The sequence below is a fragment of the Halictus rubicundus genome, chromosome 10 (assembly GCF_050948215.1).
Source record: "Halictus rubicundus isolate RS-2024b chromosome 10, iyHalRubi1_principal, whole genome shotgun sequence".
Classification (NCBI taxonomy): Eukaryota; Metazoa; Arthropoda; class Insecta; order Hymenoptera; family Halictidae; genus Halictus; species Halictus rubicundus.
The window spans coordinates 378,509-398,383 of record NC_135158.1 but is presented as its reverse complement, the minus strand read 5'-3'; the positions used below and the strand labels follow the sequence as shown (position 1 = coordinate 398,383).

At 38.3% G+C, this 19,875-nt stretch overlaps 2 protein-coding genes and 1 long non-coding RNA gene across 3 annotated transcripts in view; 1 reads left to right on the top strand and 2 right to left on the bottom strand.

Annotated features, from left to right (window-relative positions):
- The window catches only part of LOC143358230 (uncharacterized), a 357,298-nt gene that overhangs the window by 150,623 nt on the left and 186,800 nt on the right, over positions 1–19,875 (bottom strand). The window lies entirely within an intron of this gene.
- Positions 1–19,875, bottom strand: part of LOC143358219 (uncharacterized) — a 178,939-nt gene that overhangs the window by 36,992 nt on the left and 122,072 nt on the right. The gene's annotated exons all lie outside the window — the stretch shown is intronic.
- On the top strand, positions 14,849–17,371 carry LOC143358107 (uncharacterized). Its single transcript, XR_013082925.1, has 3 exons — positions 14,849–14,887; positions 15,386–15,505; positions 17,009–17,371. It is a non-coding gene; the product is annotated as an uncharacterized LOC143358107 (long non-coding RNA).

The window sequence follows — 19,875 nt, the reverse complement described above, 5'->3', positions numbered from 1 at the left end:
AAAAAATTGTCATAATTTACCTTCTTGTCATACCTTCTAGGCGTATGTAACTTCGTAAGTATATTTTTATGATATTATCAATACGCAGAGTTGGGCAAAATAGTTATCGAAATAAAAATTTCGAATAACGAATGAAAGATAAAAAAATTTGTATTAAAATTTGAAAGTTAAAATTACAATCTCATTAAAGACGGTCCAAATGCTCTAGATAAGCTCTAGAAGTCATTCGTATTAACAATATTGTTCTCATTAAAAACATAAAAGCATAAAAAAATAAAAGCATGTATTAATAAATAGATTAAAAACATGAAGCATCATTTGGACTGTCTTTAATGAGATTGTAATTTTTATCGTAACATTACGTATCGGTGAAACTTGTCCTAATCCCACAGGCATTCTGTGCCCCTTAGCTCTTTTATCTGGGGTTATATTGGGAGGGCTAGTTTCTGACACCCTCAAGCGTGTACCTGTCGAAAGACCCAGAAGCTAGACCGCCGAAGGGTGTAACATTGTGCAAGGTCAGGTATATCGGTAAGACAATCCCGATGGAATGTCATAATCTTTTTTGTTTTCCATTATTTTTTCATGAAACCTCTCTCAACACATTTGTGGAATGTTTCTGATAAAAATGACACCAAACATGGTATAATTTGTATCATATTTACTACGCATTCGTACATTTGTTCGAAGCGACGATGTTTCAGATTTCAGAGAATGACTGTGTTTCGCACCGAGGCTACATGCCAGCTCTTTCGTCTTCGGCAGGACACTATCGGAGAACGGGTAATTTATGACGCCCCCAAGTGTCTACCCTTCAAAGGGGCCAGAAGCTAGACCGCCGAAGAGTGTAACATTATGCGGGGTCAGGTATATCGGTGAGACAATACTAATGCAATGTCCCAATTCTTTTGTTTTTCATAATATATTCATGAAACTTCTCTCAACACATTCGCGTCATTTTCCTGATAAAATTGACACCAAACATGATATAATTTGGATCATATTTACTAGGCAATCGTACATTCGTGCGAAGCGGTGATGTTTCAGACTTTAGAGAATGACTGTGTTTTGCACCGAGGTTACAGGAAAGTTCTTTCGTCTTCGGCGGGACAGTGTCGTGGGAGGGCTAATTTATGACACCCTCCAGTGTCAATGTCACGGCACGGAGTTATAGAAAGCAAATTTTTACTGAAAATATTTAGAATGCGTTCACTTGTATCTAGAGATAAAAACTAGAAAAGAATCATTTATTTAAATATAGTTTGTCAAACCATTTGTTACATTTCGCAAACAATAATTTTTACGGATTTTCGAGGGATTCAGCATGTTAGGTTGATCCTTTTATCTAGTGCGAATCATTACTGAAAATTCACATCCCTGTATTATAGAGAAATGGGTTGCGGAATTCCAGACCCTTCCAGCCCTCGTAGGCACACGTACACGCCGACCAGGCGGTGTGTGAGTGTGCCGCCATGTCAGTTCCCATAGCCTCCCTGAGAAACGACGTGCTGCCGAATATTGCTAACCATTTCTCGATGATGCAAAAGTACGACTTCTGAGGACCTTTCCACCCTAGATAGAACTTTCATCTAGCTCTTTTCACCATTGACAAGTCCCGTGACTGCATTATTGGGAAATATTTCCAAGCATCCCTGACCCTTGCGATCGCCGTCGTCACACGTACACGCTGATCAGGCGGTGTGTGAGTGTGCCGCGGCACGGCTATTCGAACGAAGCTACGACAGCGCCATCCACGTTGTCGTACGTCCGTACATTCTCTCTTCCTCTGTTTTACCAATACAGTGTGTTGCTCGATACTGAACTTTGGAAAACGTTCCTAGCTCCCCTACTGGACAGAAATGTTACTATTTAGCTTCCTCTAGCGGCCGTTCGTTCTTTCATAGCGTGACGATCATTATTGTGTCGGGGCATTCGGAGCTTGCCCTGGTCAGGTTCGGTTCCCTCCCCTTAACGATCTGCCGGCGGAGTTCTATGCCAACTCGTACTAAACATAATACGGATCAGGTCTATCGATGTGAGACCACTACTAATCCAATAACGAAACTTCTTTATTTTTCATTATTGTTTGATGGGACTTTCACCAACACATTCGTGACAATTTTTTAATGAAAATTATACTAAATACGGTATAATTCGAATCATATTTATTTTTTCCGTTAATATAATTGTAATATAATATAATATAATGTAATATAATATGATATAATGTAATATAATAGAATTATAAATGTCATCGGAATTGTATCATATTTGGTATCATTTCCATTAGAAAAACTCCACGAATATGTTGGTAAAAGTACCATAAAAAAATTATGAAAAATAGAGAAGTTGTTTTATTAGATTAGTAGTGGTCTCCTGGTATCGCGCCGATATGCCCGATTCGTATTACGTTTACACATCTCAATTATAGGCTAGATATTTGGGACATTTATAAAGTAGAGATTGTACTTACAACAGCCAAGAGTATTAAGCACAAGACAGCTCAAGAAAATTATGCTAATTTATTAAATGTTGAATATTGAACATACAGTGACGAGCATACAGTCAGTTTCTTAATTGACCATAAATGCACCAAACAACTTCAGTTTTTCTGCCAAGCTAGATGAATTAATTTACTAGATGATATTGTATAACAAGTAAAGAAAACGCCAAGAAAAACAGTGATAGAAACGTGGAATAATATTCCTATTTCGACAATAAAGAAATTAGTTGATCAATGCCTAGAGACGTTTCCAGGCATTTATGCCCAAGGAAATGCAAGAACATATTAATATTATATATAATAAAAACAATTTCCTCCATGTACACTCAACTTTGTGTAGTAGAAATAATATAATATTATAAGTATTATATATTTAACATTTTTTTAACGTCTCTTTAATGTAAAAAAATACATCACAAATAAGAAAAAACAAGCAAATCAAGTTAAAAATAAAATATAACAAAAATTGGTATTATTACTTATACTTTTATTCGTTTATACGAATAAATATTACGAATTATATATACGTGTATTCCTTCAATGAACGTTTTTCTAATATGCGTATGCACTCGATTTTGCAACTAGTTACATATTATCTGAAAAATTATAATTTCAAAATGAGTGTACGAAATATACACCAGTAGCACATCCAACCAGTTATTTTCGATAAAGATTGAAATTAATATTTGATACAAAATTGTAATGCATTGTATGCAAGGGATAGATATTTTTTATCACTGTTAAGCATCATTAGTCAATACCGTTTTCTTCACCGCAAAATGTCTTCACTTTCTAGGTCTCTTGCATTACGTAGTTGCTTTCCTAAGAAACCTGTTACATATTTCTACTTCTCTACTTTTTCTTGAGAAAGCTTCAGTCATGATATGTAACATCGCATTTGTGAAAGTTTTTTCTTTACTTTGATCTTCTTTAGATAAAAGAGGTCCATACTACATATTTATATGTATCATATCATGTCTGTCTAGTTTTCTAACCTTGATACAGTTAAAATATATTATAGGAATGTCTGATGAGCGTGTTTCGAAATTCTAATTAGCAAATAAGGACGTCATTACACGATTATGTCCGTCAGCCAATCAGCAGAATATTTTTCAACAACCTTTGCATGCACATACTTATAGTGTAAGACGTAAGAAAACTTATTGTTAGCGAATTAATGCGGATAACATCTGGCATCTTGAAATTAGAATTTCCAAGCTGAGATTTAACGATTTAAAAATCAGTTGATGGCTGATCGAACTAAAAGAAATACGAAGGAAACAACATTAAGTATATGAGCTGCTCAAGAACGGTAACTATTCAAGTGACTAAACGACGAGAATAGTTATGTTAAAAAATATTTGTTATAAAAATATATAAAGAACTGTCCCAAAATATAGAAAATTTATTTCAAACGATCATCTTCCTCGAGTTATTCCAACTGTAATTAATTTAAAATAAACTGAAACCAGCTCATACTTAAGTGTAAGGCAGCGTAAATAGATAAGGGAAGGCGCGGGGTACACCCCCGCGCCAACTGGTGCCCCCGGGAAATGGGGGCTGAATGGGGTTGGTGCGGGGAGACTCCCCGCGTCCTGATGTGCCCCCATCATTGGGGGCGGTGGATTCGGGGTGCGAGTTGAACCGGGCCCCCCCGGGGGGGGGGGAGCATAGCTCCCCCCGTGTTGGGACGACACCCCCCGGGAGTATTCTCGGTGTGGGGGGTGTCGGTCCGTCCCTCCCCTAGGGGAGGGGGATCCGTCGGGGGTGGGGTAGGAAGGGTCGGGGCGTGCCGGATCGCGCTTCCGACGGCCCTTCCTTCCGGTGGCGGCGTCTTCTTGCCTCGGCCGGAGCTGGTTCCTTCGGGACACCGGCTCCGAGCGGGGCACGAAGACTCCGGGAGCTGTGGGTGGACCGAGCTGGGGCTCGGGAAGCCCAATCCGAAGGCTCCAGGGATGGGGACACCGTGCGGGTCCCTCCGCCCGGGGTCTTGTAGCGTAGGCAGTGGGGGAGGTTAACCCCTCCTCCGGGGTATGATGATAGCTGGGAGGTGTCCTGTTGAGTACTCGCGTGATTCAGGCACCTCCCCCTTAGCTTAGGTGGGCGTGGGTTTTTTAGTGGGTAGCCTTCTGGGAGATTTTCCCCAGGGGTAGTCCCACATAACCCCGGCTTCCCCCAGGGAGCCGGGGTATGCGTAAAGTCATTTGCCCCACGGAAAACAAGGGATGGGGACACCGGGCGGGTCCCTGCGCCTTTACAGCGTAGGTAATGGGAGGGGGCTCGCCCCCACCCCTCTCCCTGGGGTAGGATGATAGCTGGGAGGTGTCCTGTAGAATACTCGCGTGCTCCAGGTACCTCCCCTTTAGCTTAGGTGGGCGTAAGGTTTTAGTGGGTATTCTCCAGGGGTTACCCCCCTGGAGATAGTCCCACATAACCCCGGCTCTCCCCAGGGAACCGGGGTATGCGAAAAGCATTTCCTCACGAAAAAAAGTGTAGATAGATAATCCCAGGGAAGGGGGACACCGTGTGGGTGCCCCCACGGGGTCCAAACAGACTAGGTAGTTTGCTGGGGGAGCTTCTCTCGCCCCTGGGACAAGAGCTTCTAAGCCAGGGGTCGAGGTGGTCGGTAATATTCGTTTTCGAGATCCCGACCATCTCCAATTAGCTCAGAGAGGGTACCGTAGGTTTTTTAGTGTGTAAACGTGGCCCATCTGGACAGACGAGCCCTACATAACCCTGTCTCCCCCCCAGGAGGGCGGGGTATGCGTAATGCTTTTTCCTACGATAAAAAAAATGGGTAGATAGATAAGGCAGATAAAGGTAAGGCAGGAAATAATGGCCCACTTCTTTTAAAAACATTTGTGAAATACACACAATAGTATACTGGGGATTGGGCTCATTTCATTTAGCAAAAATTTAAATGAACAGCTTGTAAGCTATGTTCGATATAGGGGGAGTTCCTCTAGTGCCTACATGTATCGGGTGTCCCAAAAATGTTGTACTTCCTTGAAAGGGATAATTTATTCCTCTGAGATCATTTGAAGTAACTTTTTCCTTCGCGAAAATGTTCTGTGCGGCTTTATCAAAGAGTTATTAAGGAAAAACACGGACCAATCAGAGCGCGGCTATAGCAGGGGGGTCCCGGCTCGGCGACAGCTCCCGCTGAGCGTGGCGTTGCCATTGGCTGAGTCAGAATCCACCTGCTGTATCCGCGCTATGATTGGTATGTGTTTTTCGCTAATAATTCCTTAACAAAGCCGCGGAGAACATTTTCGTAAAGGAAAAAGTTATTTCAAATGACCTTAGGAATCACCCCTTGAAAGGAAAAACAACATTTTTGGAACATTCTGTATAACACTTAAGGATTTTCCTAAATAAATGAAAATATATAATACTTTATTTTGTTTGAATCTAATCCTCTTCACTATGCACCGGATTCTTGTCAGCCGCAACTGCCAACTGATCGTTCTGTGCACACGCGACACGAATGTGGTAAAACATGATTATTGTTTGTTTTTACTCCTCTACAACTTATGCGAGATAATACCTCGGTAAAGTTTGAAATGCTAAAGAGATACAGTTTGCTTTCGAAATAAGACGATAACTCAGAACGGCTTTCGACATATTACTGATGAGGTTACCTATTCGACTTGACATTGTTCTTAAGTAAGAGTTTATGGGTTCCATACAGTTGTCCGGCAGACCATAAAGCGGTTGAGCGGACAACTTCAAAAGAAGCAGAGGGCATAGAAATTTTCTTGTTCCGAAAAACACTTCGTTGTCTTATATCGAAAGAAAACTGTAATTACTCTCCGGCAGTAGGTGCCGTCCGGTATTAGGGGAACTCCCACTACCACTATAAAAGCGGAAAATTAGAATTCGTTTATAACGTGTACGTCACACCGTGTTATCTCACTCCATTCTGTAAAATGGAAAATTTTTTAATGTTTGTCGCATCACAAATCAGATTGTTCATTTGCCGCATATTCGAGAACGTATCGACGATTCTAGACAGCTAAACTTACGCGTATACGGGTTATTCGTCCTCCAAAAAAATTCACGTGTTGGCTAAGTCGTTAGAGGTTTGAAGAATCTGGAAGATAAGCGTCCAGTTATCCGTTCGTAGATTTATCGTTCCTCTTTCGTGGCCGCAGATCCGTCCTAGCCTCCGGCGAACTGCTCAGACTAAAAGACTTTTCGACGTTGCGGATTGTAAATCTTTGGTGCACCATCACGGATGCTATCGCGTGTCGGTAATACCAGAAGCACTTGGGCACAGATCTCCTGATATTCTGGTTCTAGTTAAACGCATGCCGTTTGAACTTTGTTTCAGTAGTATTTTCAATTTCTGTATTTAGAACTTGTTGCTAACCATTCATTTTATAAAAAGTTTGATGGAGTGTGTGCTTTAAATAACGCGGTGTGCTTTAAATTTAAGCTATATTATTACTGTTTCGAATATATGATCTATTTATGACTACAGTTTACTGAATCATACCTAGAGCAGGAAATGATATCAACGATAAAAATATATGTTCCATAGTGACACATAGTTCTTGGCTAAAGACTTTCAAGAACTTCCTATTTCCTATACTAACTAAGGAACAACGACACAAAAAATACGAAAACAATATAACGGACAAAATTTGAAATACCGTGCCTCGATGGTAATCATAATACTTTTACAAATACACTTTTATTTTTCAGTACTTACGACATTTTACAAAAGTTTATCTTGTTTGGGGAAAATGAAAAACTAAGTGAAAGATAATTTGGAGAGCTCAGGTCAACAAACGGTGAGCTCGATTCCACGTGACTGCCCACTTAGATTTTCGGAATCGTTCGGAGCAACAAACAGTCAGAGCGACTGTAAACATTCGGGGCAACAAACAGTCAGTTCGATTTAGACATGACTGCCTTAGAGTTTTTAATCTTCGGGGCAACAAACAGTCACAAACGTCTCATGATATGACCGTTTCTTGCACCGAACTATCGAAAGAATTTGTTCTTTTACATTCACGTCGAAATCGAACTGATCCTTTGTTACCCTTAGCTCTTCCTTTGTACATTCATACTTATACTTTCGTTCTTTCCTGTTTATGTACAAAAGTATTTTCTCTAGTACGTTCTTTCTCTCATTTTAACTAATATGTAATATCACTATAATTCAAATACAAAAGTAAATAGAAGGTATTAATTAGAAGATAGAAACAAAAGACGAAAATTGGTTTTTAGGATTTTGACTTCAATTTTAAGACCATATGCTTTTTCTGAACATTAAAAATTCAAATTTAAATTCATAAAATAGTGATTAAAATGTTTCGACACGTATCTAAAAGTAACAGGAATATATTGCGTAAGCAAAAATTCCCCATGACCTTTGCAATATCAGATCCGATACACATGTGATCCGTGCACATTACGCATGCATTATTAATTCTTCAACGACAAACATTTAAGATAACGTTGTTACCAAATGAAGTTCTAATTGTATGTATCTGGAAACATCAAATTCAACCTGCCAAGATAAGAAAACATCATATTTTTAAATTGTAAAACGGAGATATTGATCATAGCTGAAAGAAACTAGTGAAAATAATGAAAATTTAAGTTACTGTAAACATTACAGACAGTGAATTCGAAACCCAAACAGAATATATTTTTTTAATTTTTCAATAACAGACAATCGTCTGAAGTACACAAACGTAATAAAATGAACAATTAGAGCAATGCTGATTCGTTAATATGGTTAAAAAACTAAGAAATTTGCAAAAATACATACATTACACGTAAAGTTAGATTCATAAAGTTTGGCTGTCCACGACGCGACACGGCGCACAGTGGGCAATTTGGACGAAATCGGATTCAAAATCAAGGAACTTTCGATAGGAATGCGGTAGAGCGATGAAATTTTTTTTAAATGAAAGCTGAAACTTAGTAGAATATGGGAAAAATAGAGAGATTGTGGTCCGAACGTTTTTTAACCTCGAGAAAATTCGTTAAACGCGCACAAATTCAAGAAAATGTTAGTTTTTTCAATACCACGCCCGGAAAAAAATTTTTTCTAACATGCTATACATCATTTCCCATAGATTTTTTCACGCTGATTTCAAATCTGGTCTCAAAATTTGTCTACGACCTCAGGATTTTGCAAAAACTAGATTTTTGTGACGAAAAACTAATGAAGTCATTTTTTCGTGAAAATGATTCTATAACACTCTAGTTTGAAGGTATATTGTATTTTCATATATAAAATTCAATAAAAGTAATAATAATGACGTATTTGAACGTTTTGAGTTACTTACGGAACATGAAGCGCTTCACATCTCGTCACCACTTGACGTATCGCTGTTATTGCTACTGGCACTTTCGGCAAACTGTCTGTGGTTGTAATGAAGTATAAATTAGATATCTATTGTCCATAATTATATTTTCGAAAATCCGACAATATTTGCAGAAGCTTTGGAGATCGACGTGCAATTTATAAAAAATATTGCTACAATATTATCAGTCTTCAAATGCAAGCAACCCTTAAAAATAAAAGAGCTCGAAGCATTCTGTTGGGAGACATATTGTTTTCATTATACATTATTTCCGTGGGCTCGAATGAGTCCTACCTTGCATAAGTTATTAAAGCATGGTTGCGAAATAGCAAAACAGTTTCTATTGCCAATAGCTTATTATTCAGAAGATGCAAATGAATCGTGGCATAAACTGTACAGAAAAAACATGATACTTCACTCACGACAATAGAGTCGAAAAAATAGAATCTTAGATGTTTTTAATCGCGCAATGCACTTAACCGACCCGAAAATTTCTATCATATTACTAAAAGATCGATTAAAGTTGTACCGAAGAAAGAAAATAGCAGCAGAATGTAGAAACTTCGTCGAAGAAAATGCGTAAGTTAAAAAGATTAAATACTTACCTTACTTCCTCTGTAAATGAAAATATAATTATGGACAATAGATATCTAATTTATACTTCATTACAACCACAGACAGTTTGCCGAAAGTGCCAGTAGCAATAACAGCGATACGTCAAGTGGTGACGAGATGTGAAGCGCTTCATGTTCCGTAAGTAACTCAAAACGTTCAAATACGTCATTATTATTACTTTTATTGAATTTTATATATGAAAATACAATATACCTTCAAACTAGAGTGTTATAAAATCATTTTCACGAAAAAATGACTTCATTAGTTTTTCGTCACAAAAATCTAGTTTTTGCAAAATCCTGAGGTCGTAGACAAATTTTGAGACCAGATTTGAAATCAGCGTGAAAAAATCTATGGGAAATGATGTATAGCATGTTAGAAAAAATTTTTTTCCGGGCGTGGTATTGAAAAAACTAACATTTTCTTGAATTTGTGCGCGTTTAACGAATTTTCTCGAGGTTAAAAAACGTTCGGACCACAATCTCTCTATTTTTCCCATATTCTACTAAGTTTCAGCTTTCATTTAAAAAAAATTTCATCGCTCTACCGCATTCCTATCGAAAGTTCCTTGATTTTGAATCCGATTTCGTCCAAATTGCCCACTGTGCGCCGTGTCGCGTCGTGGACAGCCAAACTTTATGAATCTAACTTTACGTGTAATGTATGTATTTTTGCAAATTTCTTAGTTTTTTAACCATATTAACGAATCAGCATTGCTCTAATTGTTCATTTTATTACGTTTGTGTACTTCAGACGATTGTCTGTTATTGAAAAATTAAAAAAATATATTCTGTTTGGGTTTCGAATTCACTGTCTGTAATGTTTACAGTAACTTAAATTTTCATTATTTTCACTAGTTTCTTTCAGCTATGATCAATATCTCCGTTTTACAATTTAAAAATATGATGTTTTCTTATCTTGGCAGGTTGAATTTGATGTTTCCAGATACATACAATTAGAACTTCATTTGGTAACAACGTTATCTTAAATGTTTGTCGTTGAAGAATTAATAATGCATGCGTAATGTGCACGGATCACATGTGTATCGGATCTGATATTGCAAAGGTCATGGGGAATTTTTGCTTACGCAATATATTCCTGTTACTTTTAGATACGTGTCGAAACATTTTAATCACTATTTTATGAATTTAAATTTGAATTTTTAATGTTCAGAAAAAGCATATGGTCTTAAAATTGAAGTCAAAATCCTAAAAACCAATTTTCGTCTTTTGTTTCTATCTTCTAATTAATACTTTCTATTTACTTTTGTATTTGAATTATAGTGATATTACATATTAGTTAAAATGAGAGAAAGAACGAAAAAGATAGAAAAATTCTATATTCGTGTATATCACGATATGAAATACATTTCTTTTGCAAAAAAATGCGTATTAGGATGGAAATTGTTATTAATAATCATTTTTGAGCATAATAAAATTTTGCAATAATTATATATCAATCATTTTTATGTATTCTTAATTTTTTTTAATATATGTGAAACGGGGGTAAATAGAAGTCCGTGGTGGAGTGCACCTCCATTTATTGCACAACAACAACTTAAATATATGTACATACAAATAACTATGAATGCACTGTTACAAAACTATATTAGATCATTAGAACACGCGGTTCGCAGGAACACATATTACAAGCGCGAAGGCAGCACACACAAGAGGGAGCTGCGCACGCATCAGCGCCAAACCACACGCATAAAATATATAGAGGGAAGAGCAAACTCCTTCAATATGTTTTGTATGAAGAACGTGAATGGAGATCACATCTGACTGAGTACTGGGAATGAGTCGGATAGCGAATAGCGATTTGTTAACTTTGTTAATTTTGTTTACTACTATTATAATTTTTTTAAGTTTACTATTATTAATTTTACATATGACTCATTTATTATTAATTTCATTTTAAATTTGTTAATTTTAAAAATAATTTTTTTTAATGAAAATTATTAATTTCTTGTTAAATTTATTAATTATATAGGTAAATTCAATTTTCTGTGAAGAATTACTTATATATACATATACGTTTAATCATATATAATTTGGAAAAGCGCCGTAAAATAGGCCATTTGTCCACACTGTGCGGCATCTCAAAATACAAAAACGTTCCAAATACATGCAGCGGATCCAAAAAGTATTTGAGGTTCAGATGAGTCAATATTTGAAGGTTTTACCATTGCAGACCATCAATAATGTTTTTTCTGGGATATTTCACCTGCATCATATTGCAGGTGAAAAACTGAGGACGCGTTTTTGGTTTAAAATTTTATAAATTGAATCGTCTGTAAAGGATTAAAAAATTTGTTTCCCGAATGAATCTATTACAGATTTGAAGATTGAATCTTCCCATTTGCAACAACTGCTTAAAATTTAATTTAAGATCTTTTTGGTTGTTTTGTACAACAAGAATAAGGAACAAGTTTGATCGTGCCTCGATTGAGGCGAAACCGTCCCCACCGTAGCACTTACTGCCCCTTCTAGTAAGCGCCACTACCACGGAGAAAGGTTACACACAAGGAAGGTTGGTGGGGCAAGCAAGCGTTTGAGGGGCCCCAACCGTGCCCAGCACTGGTATAAGCTGAGTCGCCAGATCAAGACTTATTCCCCCACTATTATTTCCCCTTCTACCGCGCTATTCCCCGACGCTTCCGCGACGGCCCAGTCTGATGACGCGTTTCGTCCCCTGTCGTGCATACTCCGGCACTGACAGAGATAGGGTAATTTTTTCTCCACAATTCATGCTCCCTCCCCTCATCTGGCGACATTGAGTGTGAGCCCTTCACGATGTACCTTATTCATAATATTGCAAAGATGGCAGTACACTTTTCATTCAAAGCTCGATAACTGGACCAAAAAAAAAATCGAACGTCAAGTGTAAGGGCTCGTTGTAAAGGGGAAGTTCGAATCTTCAAACCTATGGTGGTGTTACGAGCCAGGGCACCGAGCAACGCGAGAGGCCGGCGAGGGGTTGTTACCCCAGGAATATGGTTTCAATTTGTTAGTTAGGTACGCGGACGCACCCAATGCGAGATCGGGGAGCCGCTAGGATAGTTGACGTCGAGGACGCACCTGATGCGAAATCAGGGAACCTCTGGGAGGTTGGAGTCAAACGCAGACGCACCCGATGCGAAACCGGGGAGCTACTAGGAGGATGAAACTTCGTGAACGCACCCAATGCGGAATCGGGGAGTCACTAGGAGAGACACGCGGCGAACCCGATTTAAAAGGAAGATGGATAACTCACAGACGCACCTGATGCGAGACCAGGGAGCTGCTAGGATACGGAAGAACCCAGTGCGAAATCAGGGATCCGCTAGGATGGAGAAATCTTCGTTGAATTGAATCTAAGATTAGTAAGCCTCGTAACTTATATATAATTTAATTGATACAATCCGAGCGGTAAGATTGTATCATGTGGGAACGTTCAATTATTAGATTAGGATATCAGGCAATAATTAAAGGTTGTAGATTACGCGAGTTAACAAACAAGACAAATATATTCTGATTTGGAATAGTTACAAGTGTAATTGTTTGTGTCGCGAGTGGATGTAGTAAGTGTACAATTAGAGAAAATGTTACCTAATGATGCACGGTGTTGACGCACTGGCAATGCGGGGTTAGATAGCGATTGTTGAATGCCAAATAGAATATATACCGAACTGACGGAATCTATAAGGTTACGTTTTGATTCGAAAGGGACTTTAACCCGATCTCACTAGACTTGACGCGACGTGACTGCACGAGTACTGAACCGCGTCTGAATCTTGACTGAACCGCTTCTCGACTAACCGAAGAGGATGAAAATGCATGGGTTTATATACCCTAAAAATGAGAGGGGAATGTATCTGTTTTATTTTACGGTCGCATACTCGTATTTGTCGTTTCAAGTGAATTTAAGGTTTGCAGCTGGATCTTTTGTTTATAGGGGTAAAACGAAGGGTTAGCCAGGATGTTTCCTATCAAAGACTATCTTGACAAAACATTCCAGAAGGGGATGTTTTGAAGATTTCCAATTTAGGAAATCGTACGGTGCTGTTACTGAACCATGCTTCGTGCCAGTTGCGTCCAGCCGGAGTACAATCATTAAACAAGGGGCCTGTTGGGACGCTTTTCGTTCTCAGAAAAGAGATTAGAACTTCTAATCGAAATGAACGTGGAGAAACGTCTCCATACGTAACAGTGGATTCAGTCACGAGAAAAATTTTCTAATATATTTATTTATAGACGTTTCGATTTGAAACACTTTCCACAAAAAAAATGTCTTCAACTTCCCAGTTGTTGTATCATGCAAAAGTATTTCAGATAAAAATTAACAAAGGATGGTAAAAGTAGAGACTTCAAGCGTTAAAATGTGACCAAAAATATATTGTTGTACTATATTTCTTTCACGAAATTATTACTGTTTAAAAATCGACAATTTGTCGAGAGTGGGAAATATAGTATTCAAATACGTTCTGGATCCACTGCACATGTTTTCTGACGTAATCGTAGACATATTGAACCATATTTCTACAACATGTATCAGTCGCAAAAGATCCGCCAGGCAATTTTCCCGTCGCGACACTTTCACTTGATCTTGAAGCCAATTAAAACGTGTTACAACGTCGACGGAAGAAACCGGAGGTAAAACGTAATGACAAGTGATTAAACAAAAATCGAACCACTTTCGCACTCACCGTTCCCGGAGACATTAAACCGTCGTTCAAGGTACAACCTGGTTCTAATTGCGAGCTAATTATGTATATCAATTATGTAAATTCCCTTTCGCATCTTTTAAGCCTAGTTCAGACACGGCGGAAACCGCGCGGTGTTTATTTACATTAGCGTCTTCATATTCGTTCACACCTGCCCGCGCGGACCACCGGCACGCGCGGCTGCCGCCGATGGACCGCAGGAAACAAAATCCTCGCGATTCTATTTTTTATGGTTCTTATGAGAGCGTTCAGTTGTTGGGCGGATTTCGCGCGTTTAGGATGTGTGTTAGCAAGCATCACTTCGCCATCTCTCCTTCATATCCGCACGGTCGCCGCCTCTTTCTGGACAACTATCAATTTTCACGCGGTTCAAACCGCGCGGTCGGAAACGCGCGGATTCCGCCGTGTCTGAACTAGGCCTTATTCGCCGAAGACCACGGCGGTCGTAGAAAGGAAAATCGAACAAAAACCTCTCGTTGACAAATAGATTTATTCACGAGTGAAAAGCGGTTAGTTAATCGGCCTGTCATCTGGATCAAATTGAGCGCTGCGACAAGACTGAAATCGAATACGTGCCGTGAGTCACCGATAACGTGGTCAATGAAAGTAGAAAGTATCTAATAGGATCGGGCCGTGGTATGTAGTGCCAAGTATCGTTTCCAAGAGTTTCCTCTGACAAAGTGAATCGTGCTACCGGGTAGTCAACCCCGATCTACCAAGTTGTTACACTCATCAACTTGTGTACAGTCATTATTTTTTGTTTTTTCACAATACAGTATAAATATTGACTTTTCACGGAAAAATAAAATTTGAATTTTTACATTGCAGGCATTTTTTACGAAGCAATAACTACTTGAAATTAACGATTTTCAATTTTTCATTTCATGCGTTTTTTACTTCGTCTACTATTTCTACAACTTTCTCGTCGTTTTGCCAACAAATAATAGCAGGTTTACACTAATTTGGAACCTGAAGAGCACTTTCTTAGAGTCCTATCAATCCTTTAGAAAAGGATGTACTCAAGTTGTATGTTATTAATTTCCTTTAAATTGAAATAAAATTCTATTTTAATGTTATCAATAGATTGCAGACTTTATGCATTTATAACAAAAACTAGTAGGCGCAATTTAAAACAGTGAAAAGATTGAGAAGTTTCTCTGCGATTATTTCGATTAGAATTTTACTAATCTCCTTTCTTGAGAACGAAAAACGTCCCAACGGACCCTTTGTTTATCGTAGCATGACAGTACCGTACGACGGAAACGACAGAAACGATAATACATGCACGTGATGCAGGGATACGAAGATTGCAAATTTGCATTGACGCAAACGGTCACCAATTCGAGCATCTCCTGTAAGGTAATAAAGTTTATTTTACTACCATATTTGACCTTGCATGACCTTCAATAATAACTCGCTGAAGTCGTCTCAACACTGGCTATCACATCGTGATAAAAAAACATAGCATTCCATTTAAAAAAATAGAGTTGACCTTGAAATGCCTCCACCCACGCAGAAAATGTTTGTGTCACAATATGTCCCCCTCTATACCGTGTAAGTTTTCTATATAACATTTTTTCATATTATTACAAATAACGGCAATATTCAAACTGGACATAGTTATTGCCCCACCCTGTATAAACCCGTTCATTTTCCTCCTCTTTGGTCAGTGCAGTAACCTGCAGAGTCACGTCGTGTCGCGTCCGTAAGAGTCGGTTCTAATGAGATCGAGTTAAAGTCCCTTTCGAATCAAGTTAACCTTATAGATTCCGCTATTTCGGTAATACTTCTATTTGGCATCCAACAATTGCTCTTAGACCCCGCATTGCCAGTACGTCAACACCGTGCACCTTAGCTAACAATACTTTCATTGTACATTTATGTTCAATGCAATCGCGACACCAACACTTGTAACACATTCAAATCAGAATATATTCTTGTTGTTTGGTAAATCGTACAATCTATAAACCCTTTATTATTGTCTAATATCCTAATCTAATAATTGAACGTTCCCACACGATACAATCTTACCGCTCGGATTGTATCAATTAAATTATACAAGTTACGTGGCCTACTAACTGTCCTAGGCGGCTTCCCAATTTCGCACCGGGTTCGTCTGCGTTTGACTCCATTCCTAGAGGCTCCCTGACTTCGCGTCAGGTTCGTCCGAGTACCTGACTAACAAATTGAAACTATATTTCTGGGGTAATAACCCTTCGCCAGCCTCTCGCTCTGCTCGCAGCCCTGGCTCCTAACAATGCTAACATATTATTTTCACTAGATTAAAATTATTAGTGAACAAAATAAATTTATATAAATTTATATTTATATTCATATTTTTTATATTTATATAATTTTTATTTTTATTTATTTTGTATTTATTTAGCTCTTGTGTCTTGCAACTTTTTATTTTACATAATGATCCGAAGTGCAGATAGACATTGAAAAATAAATAATGAGCACACAATATATAGAAGCTTCCTTCTTCTTCTAAGAAATGATAAGTAACAAAGAAGTTCTTATCAATGTAAAATCGATCGTAGTGCAAGGGGTTAGCATCTACGTTCTTATTAATAGATAATAGCAGGACTATCGCATAGTTTTAAAACGGAAAAGTGTTCTAAAAAAGCTTATTAGCTATAAATACATAAAACTCCAAAGTGATCGTATTATTCATGAAACTTTCTGACTTACATAATGAAAATCATTTTTCGTCTCATTTAATCTAAATTAATATATCTAAATAATAATAAAATAAAATAATATAATAATCTAAAAAATAAAAGCTATAATTATATGTACCTCCAGTATAGTGGTCGTTGCAAAAATGATTTGCGACTGTGTTTTATCGTTTTTTTACAGGTGGCTGCAGGCTCTGAGCAACAGGCGATCGATAATCGTTCGGTGCATTCTCAGGGTTAGGGACTCCATTACTTTTCTGTGGGGGTACTATTGAGTTGGGGAAATATTGAAAAAGAGATATTGTTGAGCGATACCGCGACGTTCGTTACGCGTTGCTCGTATTCGTTTTCGAATTAACGAAAAGCTGAACTCATTGAAATGAAATAGAGGCATTGTTGGTTTTACAAGTTTAATTCACTTCAAGGAAACTTGATTGTAGACTTTGCCGATTCGATTCTTCGCGTCTTACAGATTGATACGGCGTTACAAACGGTATTACAAGCGTTACAGCGACAGCCCGGTGTTAGAGATACGATGATGACGTTACGATTGCTGTTGTTGGTATGACGCTTTCGATTGCGCGGTGTTGTTGGTAAGAAGCTGACTATCTTAGTGCTTGGCGATACTTATATCTACTTCCTCCCCCAATTCACGCTTCCCTCCCTTCGTCATTTTCGCCTTTTGGGAGGAGTTTTCGAAATGGCCAAGGGCCTGTGATTGGCGTAGTTGAATTTGGAGGATGACCGTAGCAGACAATAAAACAGGGAAGCGCTTCGAACCTGGCAAGATATATTGAAGTTAAAAACGCGATGAATAGGATGGCGCGGGCTGGCAAACAGATGGCCCGGGGACGAAATCGGTAGTTAAAAATCGAACGCTAAATAGTTGTGTCCCATGGCTTGGAGGATTTATTGTAGCTATGTCATAAACGGCAGTTTATTTGGATATGTAGGGTTGTAAACGGACCCGTCTCGGTAGTGGCGTTAAAACAGTTTTTTCGGTAGGAACGTGGCGGACAGACGGCTCGCCTAGGTCATTGTTTAAGAAGGTGAGGGCGCAGGTAGCCCAAGGACGGTCCGAAGACCGTTAAGCGATTGGGTGGTGGGTACGCGTCGCAACAGATATATAACATCTATATTAACTAATTTCACTGAAAAATTTAATATCTCTTTTTAAACATTCGTTATGCTCTAAAAAGAAGTATAATTAATATGCGCACAATAATTGGTACCCCCGCAGTAATTGGGTCCCTAACCCTACCTGTTCCCAGCGCGAGCGGTTTCGTCAACATCACCGACGGCGATGTCTAGTGCAGGTATCCATAATTCCCTCCAGGTTGATACCACAAATTGACCCACTTTAACGAGAACAGGCCGAATACATTGCTCGGACACGGACACGGACACGGACACGGACACGGACACGGACACGGACACGGACACGGACACGGACACGGACACGGACACGGACACGGACACGGACACGGACACGGACACGGACAGACAACCGTGGCACGAGATAACGAACCCGTACGCGTACACATGCAACGTAAGTATGTGCGTCGTACGTCATACAAGTTGCGTACTGCCTGATTCTTTTGGGACAATCGCCTCGGGAATGCCGATCATAAACTACTTTCACGGCGAGAACCATTTATCCGTGATGATTACAGCCGGAAATTCCCGTGCAACTGGAGTAACCATAGATCGACGAACTATGAACTTATCGTAGCAATCAAAAACTTTTATTGTTATACATTCTTATTGTTAGACTCCGGATGTTTATCCAAAATAACAAGTTTCTGCATCAATTGCAAGACACAGGAGCTAAATATAAATTTATATTGTTCACTAATAATTTCAGTGTAGTGAATATAATATATTAATACTAAGTCATTTAACCTTTTCCTTGTTTTAAATTGCATCTACTCATTTCTGTCATAAATGCATAAAATCCTGAGTCTACTTATTCATTTCGTCATCAGTTAATATAAAGATATATGTATATCTTCTAATTATATGTATATTACTGTTTAATAACTTTTTCCTACGTCATAACATTATGGTCATTGGCAATTTTGTTTACTACGCTGAATTATATGACACTCATTATAGAACAAAAATTGGAAAACAATCACATTTGATTTATATAGTTATTGAAACTTCGACTGTAAATTTGGCAAACGTAAAAATTTCATAAAACCAAAATAATTGAAAATTTAAGATCTGTGATGAAGACTACTCTTTCAACCTTACTAATCAAATTTGGTACACTAAATATGTTAGCGTAGAAGTTCATTTTCAGATCTGGAAATATAATATATAATGTTAATATAGTTAACGAATCAAGGTTTCATCGAAAGAACACTATACAGTAAAGTCTTGAACTAAGCCGAACGCACCTACACGATCTTAGACAGTTCGCCTACCCCCTCCACTTAGAGTATACTCCGAGTGATGTATACATGCCGCGTAATCCGATAACGAGTCAGGTATATCGGTGTGAACCACTACTAATCCAATTACAAAACTTCTTTATTTTTCATTCTTTTTTTTTGTGGGACTTTCCCCAACATATTTGTGGCATTTTTCTGATTAAAATGACACTAAACATGCAGTGCGCCTTCGGCCGCGCGGTTCGTGTTTACACACGCTGACCTTTACTACGTTCGGCACAGTCGACGCGGTCACAAGAAAATAGTAGCCTTACACGATCTCTGTCACAGAACGGACTGGAGGATTGGGCTTATTGTTAGATCAAGACTTTACTGTAGAAGGTTTTTCAAGTTTATATTATTCTGACATACGAATAATATTTTAATTATTATTTACATCAAATTGAATGATTCAGCCCAATGTGAAAAGTATAATCACAGTGGATATTAAATACGAATTCTATTAAACCCAATATGTCAATAGATTGAAGCAAAAATTGCAGAAAATTGCTGGAACAGAATAGATTTAGTGATTATCCAATTTCTACTGAATTGGGGAAAGATGAAAGCAATTAACATTTTCTCTGCTCTAATTCAATAAATGTGTGACTCC